General features: G+C 38.5%; 1 long non-coding RNA gene across 1 annotated transcript; it reads right to left on the bottom strand.

The window, feature by feature from the left end:
• Positions 1-6,469: 6,469 nt before the first annotated feature.
• LOC131914128 (uncharacterized) lies at positions 6,470-8,210 on the bottom strand. Its single transcript, XR_009380074.1, has 2 exons — positions 7,796-8,210; positions 6,470-6,617 (listed from the first exon to the last, which is right to left on the bottom strand). It is a non-coding gene; the product is annotated as an uncharacterized LOC131914128 (long non-coding RNA).
• Positions 8,211-9,555: the final 1,345 nt, after the last annotated feature.

Raw genomic sequence — 9,555 nt, 5'->3', positions numbered from 1 at the left:
GTCCTTTTGAGTCTGGGTTACCTTACTCAGGATGATATTTTTTAGTTCCATCCATTTGCCTGCAAATTTCATGCTGTCATTGTTTTTCTCTGCTGAGTAGTACTCCATTGTGTATATGTACCACATTTTCTTAATCCATTCTTCGGTTGAAGGGCATCTAGGTTGTTTCCAGGTTCTGGTTATTATGAATAATGCTGCTATGAAAATAGTTGAGCATGTGTCCTTATGGTATGATTGAGCATTCCTTGGGTATATGCTCAAGAGTGGCATAGTTGGGTCTTGAGGAAGATTGATTTCCAATTTTCTGAGAAACTGCCATACTGATTTCCAAAGTGGCTGTACAAATTTGCACTCCCACCAACAGTGTAGGAGTGTTTTACTTGTTTCATCTCCTCTCCAACATAAGCTGTCTTCAGTGTTTTTGATCTTAACCATTCTGACAGGTGTAAGATGATATCTCAGAGTCATTTTGATTTCCATTTCCCTGATGATTAGGGATGTTGAGAAATTCCTTAAATGTCTTTCAGTCTTTTGAGATTCTTTTGTTGAGAATTCTCTGTTTAGCTCTGTAGCTCATTTTTAAAATTGGATTGTTAGGTATTTTGATGCCTATTTTCTTGAGTTCTTTATATATTTTGGAGATCAGCCCTCTGTCAGATGTGAGGTTGGTGAAGAACTTTTCCCATTCTACAGGCTGCCATTTTGTCTTATTGACTGTGTCCTCAGTTTCAAGAGCTCCCATTTATTAATTGTTGCTCTCAGTGTCTGTGCTACTGGTGTTATATTTAGGAAGTGGTATCCTGTACCAATGGGTTCAAGACTATTTACTTCTTTCTCTTCTATCAAGTTCAGTGTAACTGGATTTATGTTGAGTTCTTTGATCCACTTGGACTTGAGTTTTGTTCATGGCAACAGATATGAATCTATTTGCAGTCTTTTATATGTTGACATCCAGTTATGCCAGCACCATTTGTTGAAGATGCTTTCCTTTTTGATGGTACAGTTTTGGCTTTTTTGTCAAAAATCAAGTGTTCACAATGTGCGGATTAATGTCAGGGTCTTCAATTCGATTTCATTGGTCCACATATCTGCTTTTATGCCAGTACCAAGCTGTTTTTCTTACTATAGCTCTATAGAAGAACTTGAAGTCAGGGATCGTGATGCCTCCAGAGGTTGCTTTATTGTACATGATTATTTTAGCTTTCCTGGGTTTTTTGTTTGTTTGTTTGTTTTTCCATGTGAAGTTGAGTATTGTTCTTTCCAAGTCTGTGAAGAATTGTGTTGGGATTTTGATGGGGATTGCATTGAATCTGTAGATTGCTTTTGGCAAGATTGCCGTTTTTACTCTGTTAATCCTACCTATCGATGAGCATGGGAGATCTTTCCATTTTCTGATATCTCCAATTTTTTTCTTCAGGGACTTAAAGTTCTTATCATACAGGTCCTTCACTTGCTTAGTTAGAATTACCCCAAGGTATTTTATATTATTTATGGCTATTGTAAAGGGTAATGTTTCTCTGATTTCTTTCTCAGTCCATTTATCATTTGTATATAGGCAGGCTACTGGGTTTTTTTTTTTTTTTTTTTGAGTCAATCATGTATGCTGCCATATAACTGAAGGAATCCCATAGTAGAATTTTTGGGGTCACTTATGTATACTATCATATTGGCTGCAAATAATGAAATTTTGACTTCTTTCTTTCCAATTTCTATCCTCTGATCCCCTTTTGTTGTTTTATTACTCTAGCTAGAACTTCAAGTACTATACTGAATAAATATGGGGAGTTGTTTTGTTCTTGATTTTAGTGGAATTGCTTTGAGTTTCTCTCCATTAAATTTGATGTTGGCTGTTGGCTTACTGTAAATTACCATTATTATGTTTAAGTATGTTCCTTGTATTTCTGATCTCTCTAGGACCTTTATCTTGAAGGGGTGTTGGATTTTTTAAAAGGCTTTTTCAGTATCTAATGAGATGATCACATGGGTTTTTTTTTTCTTTCAGTTTGTTTATATGGCGTATCACATTGACAAATTTTTATACATTGAACCATCCTTGCATTCCTGGGATGAAGCCTACTTGGTCATGGAGGATAATTTTTTTGATTTGTTCTTGGATTAGGTTTGCCAGTATTTCATTGAGTATTTTTGCATCAATGTTTATGAGGGAGATTGGTCTGTAATTTTCTTTCTTTGTTGCATCTTTGTGTGGTTTGAGTATCAGGGTAACTGTAGCCTCATAAAAAGAGTTTGGTAATGTTACTTCTGTTTCTATTGTATGGAATAATTTGAAGTGTATTGAAATTAGCTCTTCTTTGAAAATCTAGTGGAATTCTGTGCTGAAACCATCTAGTCCTGGGCTATTTTTGGTTGGTAGACTTTTAATGACTGTTTCAATTTCCTTAGGGGTTATTGGTCTACTTAAATAGTTTATCTGGTTTTGATTTAATTTTGTTTTGTGGTACCTATCCAGAAAATAGTCCTTTTCTTTTAGATTTTCCAGTTTTGTGGAGTACAGGTTTTTGAAGTATGACCTGATGATTCTCTGAATTTCCTCATTGTCTGTTGTTATGTCTCCCTTTTTATTTCTGATTTTGTTAATTTGGGTTCTCTCTCTCTCTCTCTCTCTCTCTCTCTCTCTCTCTCTCTCTCTCTCTGCCTTTTGGTTAATTTGGATAAGGGCTTATTTATATTGTTGATTTTTTTCAAAGAACCAACTCTTTGTTTTATTGATTCTTTGTATTGTTCTCATTGTTTCTATTTCATTGATTTCAGCCCTCAATTTGATTATTTCCTGGCATCGATTACTCCTGAGTGAATTTGCTTCTTTTTGTTCTAGAGCTTTCAGGTATGCTATTAAGTCACTAGTATGAGATTTCTCCATCTTCTTTATGTGGGCATTTAGTGCTATGAATTTTTCTCTTAGTACTGCTTTCATAGTATTTCATAAGTTTGGGTATGTTATACTTTTATTTTCATTGAATTCTAGGAAATTTTTAATTTCTTTCTTTATTTCTTCCTTGACCCATTGGTAATTCATTTGGGCATTATTTAGTTTACATGAGATTGTAGGCTTTCTGTAATTTTTGTTGTTGAAATCTAACTTTAAGCCATGGTGGTCTGATAAAACACAGGAGGTTATTCCTTGTGTGTGTGTGTGTGTGTGTGTGTGTGTGTGTGTGTGTGTGTCTGTTGAGATTTGCTTTGAGACTGAGCAAATTTTACAGAAGGTTCCATGGGGTGCTGAGAAGAAAGTATATTCTTTTGTGTTAGGGTGGAATGTTCTGTAGATAGCTATTAAGTCCATTTGCTTTATAACTTTTGTTAGGTCCCTTATTTCTCTGTTAAGTTTCTGTCTGGCAGATCTATCCAGTGACGAGAGTGGGGTGTTGAAATCTCCCACTAATGGTGTGTGGGATTTGATGTGCGATTTAAGCACATTACTAAATGATTACTAAATGTTTCTTTCACAAATGTGGGTGCCCTTGTATTTGGGGCATAAATGTTCAGAATTGAGACTTCATCTTGGTGGATTTCCCCTGTGATAAATATATAATGTCCTTCCCAATCTCTTTTAGTTGATTTTAGTTTGAAGTCTATTTTATTAGCTATTAGGATAGCAACTCCAACTTACTCATTAGGTCCATTTGGAAAGTCTTTTTCCAACCCATGACTCTTACATAATGTCTGTCTTTGAAGTTAAGGTGTGCTTCTTGTATGCAGCAGAAGGATGGATCCTGTTTTTGTATCCATTTTGTTAGGCTGTGTCTTTTTATAGGTGAATTGAGACCATTGATATTAACAGATATTTATGATCAGTGATTGTTAATTTCTGTTACTTTTTGGTGGTAGTGTTGTGTGTTTCTCTTCTTTGGTATTTGTTGGTGTGGAATTATTTATTGCCTGTGTTTTCATGGGTGTATCTAACTTCCTTAGGTTGCATTTTTTCTTCTAGTGCTTTCTGTAGGGCTGGATTTGTGGATAGGTATTGTTTAAATCTGGTTTTATCTTGGAATATTTTGTTTACTCTGTCTGTGGCAATTAACAGTTTTGCTGGATATAATAGTCTGGTTTGGCATCCATGGTCTCTTAGTATCTGCATAATGTCTGTCCAGGACCTTCTGGCTTTCAGAGTCTCCATTGAGAAGTGAGGTGTTATTCTGATGGGTCTGCCTTTATATGTTTCTTAGCCTTTTTCTTTTGCAGCTCTTAATATTGTTTCTTTATTCTGTATGTTTAGTAGTTTGATTATTATGTGGCAAGGGGACTTTTTTTGGGATCCAGTCTATTTGTTGTTCTGTATGCTTTTTGTATCTTCATAGGCATTTCCTTCTTTAGGTTGGGAAAGTTTTCTTCTATGATTTTGCTGAATATATTTTCTGTCCCTTTGAGTTGGTATTCTTCTCCTTCTTCTATCACTATTGTTCTTAGGTTTGGTATTTTCATGGTGTCCCAAATTTCCTGAATGTTTTGTGTGATGACTTTTTTGGCTTTAGGGTTTTCTTTGACTGATGAATCTATTTCCTCTATCGTATCTTCAATGCCAGGTATTATTTCTTCCATCTCTTGCATTCTGTTAGTTATGCTTGCATCTGTAGTTCCTGTTCATTTACTCAGATTTTCCATTCCCTGCATTACCTCAGTTTGTGTCTTCTTTATTTCCTCTAATTAAATTTTCAAATCTTGGACTGTTTCCTTCACCTGTTTAATTGCTTTTTCTTGGCTTTCTTTAAGGGATTTATTGATTTCTTCCAATTTTTTGTTTGTTTTTTTTCTTTGATTTCTTTAAGGGAATTTTTTATTTCCTCTTCAAAGACCTCTGTCATCTTCTTAAAGTCATTTTAAGGTCGATTTCTTCTGTTTCTTCTGTGTTGGGATGCTCAGGTCTTGCTGATGTAGAATCACTAGCTTCTGATGGTGCCATATTGGTCTTTATGTTGTTGACTGTTTTTGCACTGGTGTCTACTCATCTCTTCCTCCACTCTGTGCAATTGGTGACTTTGTCTGAGGGAGCCTCTCTTGGTCTGATTGATACTCTTGGTCTAATTGGAGCTTTTGGTCTATTCCGGGCTCTTGTTCCAATCAGTGATGATGGATTTTGTGTCTCAGGGAGCAGCTCTTAGTCCAACGGGCACTACTAGGCTCCATCTCAGGGAGCAGCTATTCCCAATTGATGCAGGGTGGGCTAATGGCTCTGATGTTCACTAGTGCAGCAGGGGATGGTAAGCTTGGTGAGGGGGTGGTGTAAGAGGCAGTTGTCTGGTCCCTGGGGCTCCAATTACGGGGGGAGGGGCACAGAATATGCCCCTGGGGCCTAGGGGATAAGGTGCTGGTCTGCCCAGCTTGGAGATGGGGCCTTACCTGTTCCCAGTCTGTGCAAGGTGGGCTTATGACTCAGGTGGTCACTGGTATTGAACGGGCTGTTTTCTTGGTGAGGAGTCAGGGGAAGAGGCAGCTGCCCAGTCCCTGGGGCTCCAATGGCTGGGGGGAGGGGCTCTTTCTTCAGTTTTTAAGACACCTCCAGATTGGTGTCTAATGTGGCTGCACTGGAGTGAGATGTGATCTCAGTGCAGTTTTGATGTCCATTTCCTTGATGGATAAGGATACAGAACATCTTTAAAATAATGTAAGTGCTTGCTTGTCATTTGTATTTCTTCTCCACACTAACTGTACAGAATTTAAATAAAATGCACTTCTTGGTTTGTAATCAACCCAGGGAATGGGGGCTCAGAGCAGACGAAATCTTTTTTTTTTTTTTTTTCAAAGTTCATTAGAAGCTAGAGGGAAAGTCATGGCTGGAATGCAGACTTTTGGAAACCACCCCAGCTGAATCCTAAATCCAGAATTCTTAGTTTCCTGGGATGAACAAAGCTGACTAAAACATCACATCAGATTTGCTGAAAAAAATATTTATGAAAAGAAATGGAGGAGGAGGCGGAAACTGAGGGCCTAGAAAAAGAAAGGTACAGAAAGAGAAGTACCAACAATTACAATTCAGTGAACCTTGAACATTTTCATCTACATATATGCATATATTTGTTAACCACATTGAACATTGTTGTAAGTACTTACCATACATTAACCCACTCAATTCCAATCTTAGGAGATACATATAAATTATGATTTGTCAAACAGGATGAAGCTGAGATATTCAGAAGCCATGTACCCTAATGCAAGTTTAAACAGGAACTAAATATGAGCTAAACATAGCATGCCAAATACTGAGGCCACAACTTGTGTTCATCAAGGCAAACTTAAATTGTTCTTCACCTGCCTCTTTCAGACCACCATCCAGCTATGAGTGCACTGCCTCTCCCAGAACTGTCATCTGTTACATTGCATTACTGTTTCACTTGGATGAGAAGATAGGGGAAGTTAGAAAGAAAGGAAAGGGTAGGGTCCATGTGTGAAATGATTTTTTTCCCTCCTGAGGTTTTCTGTTGGTTCAGAGAATAATATATGCTCACCACACTTTTGGTTAGAATTAGTGAGTTTATTAAGTATAAGCAAGGGACAGTGAAAGCATAAATAGCAGGCAGCAGATACAAAGACACAGCAAGAGGTTGCAAATATTATCAAGTCAGGTGCTTGCAGTATCCAGCAGAGATGACTGGGGTAGCCTGATTGAGAAAGCAAAGATAACATAATCAAATCAGAGGCTTACAAACATCCAGCATAAATTGACTGGAGCATACCCACTGAGGCAGCCATCTGCAGTCCTTGATCAAAGGGCCTGATCAGTGTGCCCCGAAGGGTAAGGCTTCTAAGTATAAGAACCAATCAGAGCAGATAGATGGCATCATCAAACCAGGTGCTTCGAATCATCCAGCATAAACTGAGTGGGGAGGTTGAGGTAATCAGAGCTCTCTCTATGAATGAGTGTCCAGCTTCTCATCTCTATTATAGGAGTTTTTATATTATGAGATAAATAATAGTAACCCCAGATAGAAATAGTAACCATCCAGCTGTTCTAAAACCCTCAATGTTTTGAATACATTTAGCTGCTTACTGTTTTATCTCTACTAATTACACAGCTATAAAAACAAGAATATCCAGGAGAGAGGATTCTGGAGAGCACTTGACATAAAAATTCATGGGACTGAAGTAGGGGAGCCAACCCTATTTCCAGAACCATCTTCTCAGTGAGCTCAAATAGCTCGTGACATTTTACCAATATAGTATACTTTATACCAGGGTATTCTTGCCTGTAGGCCACAGTTACAGTGGCAAGCACAGTAACCACCATTGCCCCCTTACAAAGGATGCCATCTTCAGAGACTTACTGATCTAGGCTGCAAAGACGTCACAAACAAACAGTGAGTTTGAGAAGAGTTTACGAAAGAAACTCTTTGTAATATATGGATCATGTGTGTGAGCATGATGGAATACTCTGAGAAAGACAGCAGCAGGACTGTAATACTACCTCCTGTTTCTTGGCCTGAAGGGGCACAGGAAATAGCTTTCTAGAGGAGAAAGTGGACTGTAGAAGGGGATGTCTATTAGCCGGTATACCCATTAACAGATGTGAGTAAGAACAAGTGTGGTGGCCTCGTCTCCCCTTTTCATTCTGACCCTCAGGCAGTGGTTCCTTTCTGTGGAAGCCTATTGGAAGCTAAGGAATAAGGAATTCCATTGATGTAGTTTAGCCATGTCAGCCTCCAGGTTTACAGCCAAGTGAAGAAGGGTCAGGACTGGATCTGGAGGGGCAGATAGATAGGAACCCCATACACCAGCAATAATGAAAATAGACTGGGCACAAAGCTGAATCACAGGGGACCCAGTCATTTTGTTTTCCTACCTCTGGGAACTGTGCTCCCTAAAGTCACTTGATACGAAGATGACATTGGTTGTATTTTCCTGTATCATGGGATGATGTTTTTCTTCCCTCCATCTTTTTTTTCCTCCTTCAGTATTCCTTATTGCAAAACATACACATTCTCTGTATTATATTGTACCCTGCTGGCTGCAGAATAAACATCATAAAGTGAAGAAAATTTGAAAGTTCAACTTCTTTCAGGATCCCGTAGGTTTAAAATTAGCTGCCACGGCTGTCTTTCTGCAGTCAAAGAGGGCTAAAGAAATAATAAATAGCAAGGACTCCTCAGAGATGCTGTCTAAAAGACTTCATTCTCCATCCTGTGGAGACCCAATAGTCCAAGAAAAATCCCAGAAGAAAGCCGCATCATAATGCGTAGGGAACACTTTCTGTTTGATCTGTGACTCCCAGGTGACAAAGTGGTTTCACAATGGGAACATCTGGCCTGGAAGGTTGGTATTGTGATGCTCAGGAGCCACAGCTGGCTAAGGCTACTGCAAGTTGGTTTTTTTTTTTTTTCTTTTTTTTTTTTTTCCTCTTTTCCTCTAGCAGCCTGCATAGCACCGTCCAGGATTGTCAATGCAGCTGGTGGGGTGGGGGCCTCTAGCTTAGTTCCAGTTTGAGTTATCTGTGTGTTTTGTACTGAGGGCGTGATGTCTTCAGCAACAGGGTCTTACTACCTAATTCTGGTGTGTGGCCAGAGCAATGACAATAGCCTCCATTATCTTGGGAGCTTCTGAAGGTTCCTGGTCTCAGGAAGAGAGCCCATATCTGGCACTGAGATATTTGTTTAAAGATCTATGGATTCTGGAAAGAGCATTATCCATCCATGCAAGATGCCTCCATTCTAACATAAAAAAATCAATTAGGTCTTTTAGTCGCTTTATAACTTAGTATAAATATAAGGGCTTTCCTTATATTGTACATCTTGGTTGCCTGACTTCCAAATACACATCTTCCCTCCCTTGATCCCCATTTAAACCTTTGCCATCTAGTGTTCCTCTCACTCTGCTTTCATATTGCATGTGTTTTTACTATCCCTCATTCCAGGCATCCGCCTTATCTCTTATGGCCCTTTACAGATACTCCAACTAAAACACAAAAATAAAAAATTCAAAGCTATGAGTCACCTATGAGAGCGAACGCATGGTGTTTGCTTTTCTGGGTCTAGATTGCTCCATTCAATATAATTTTTCCATTCCACACTTTTTGTTTTTTTCAGATTGCACTTTTCTGTGCAGCAAATGAAATTCCACTGTGTAAGTGTGGCACAGTTTTCATTACTCATTCATTAGCTGAGAAGTATGTAGGTAAGTCCATTTCCTGTTTGTTATAAATAGAGATGCAATGAACATGGATACGAGTGTGTCTCCATCATAGGTTATGGAGTCCTTTGAGGGAAGTCCCATGAATGGTACTGCTGGATCATATGGTGGCTTTATTTTTATAATTCTGAGACTCCCCCTGCAATAGGTCTCATAATGACTGCACCAGTTTACATTCTCAGCAACAGTGAATAAGGATTCCTCTTTTCCTACAGCCTTATTACCATTGCTGCCTTGTTTAATTTTTTTTCTTGAAAACTTCATATATAAGTACTGCATCTGTGTAATTTATACTCCTTTTTACCCATCTGACCCCTTCATATTGCCACGTCACTCCTTAATCTCTCTCAAATAGCAGCCACTGATGGTCTGTAGTTCTCCACCTAGGGTTAAGGCCTGGTAAAATGCTATGGGATA

The sequence above is a fragment of the Peromyscus eremicus genome, chromosome 7, assembly GCF_949786415.1.
Source record: "Peromyscus eremicus chromosome 7, PerEre_H2_v1, whole genome shotgun sequence".
NCBI classification, from domain to species: Eukaryota; Metazoa; Chordata; class Mammalia; order Rodentia; family Cricetidae; genus Peromyscus; species Peromyscus eremicus.
The sequence above is the reverse complement of the archived record's forward strand: the minus strand, read 5'-3'. Positions and strand labels throughout refer to the sequence as shown.